This window comes from Belonocnema kinseyi, chromosome 1, assembly GCF_010883055.1.
Source record: "Belonocnema kinseyi isolate 2016_QV_RU_SX_M_011 chromosome 1, B_treatae_v1, whole genome shotgun sequence".
Lineage (NCBI taxonomy): Eukaryota > Metazoa > Arthropoda > Insecta > Hymenoptera > Cynipidae > Belonocnema > Belonocnema kinseyi.
Genome location: NC_046657.1, coordinates 97,918,498 through 97,919,035, shown reverse-complemented (window position 1 = coordinate 97,919,035; position 538 = coordinate 97,918,498).

Sequence of the window (538 nt, the reverse complement as noted above, 5' to 3'; positions counted from 1 at the left end):
TCCAAATTCCCCAAAGTGCAGACCAACCCCCACTCCAAATTCCCCATAGTACAGATCACCCCGACTCCAAATTCCCCATAGTACAGGCTACCCCCCACTCCAAATTCCCAAAAATGGTCCTATTCTACTTATTCTACTAAATATTATCAAAGATACATCTTTTAGGAATATTCGTAGCCATTGTAGCAATTAAGGAAGACACAAATTTTGATAAAACCTTACATTTAAATATTTTGTCACCAGAATTATTTATAACAATGGTAATTGTTAACTTCTCTAATATTTTTGTGACTAGCAGTCGTTCGTCCAATAGCTTAAAACATTTCCAGTGCAAAAAAAATTCTATACGAAAAGGCCAAAATTTTTAATCTGTTAATCTGATTTGTTTACAAAAATTTTAATTGTTGTATTTTATCCAATATTATTAAATATTTATTATTTTAAGGAATACCTAAAGTCGTTCTGGCCTTTGAAGGAAATTATAATTTGAAAAATCTCAAATTCTAATAGTTTGCCACAAAAATTGTTTATAACAGTT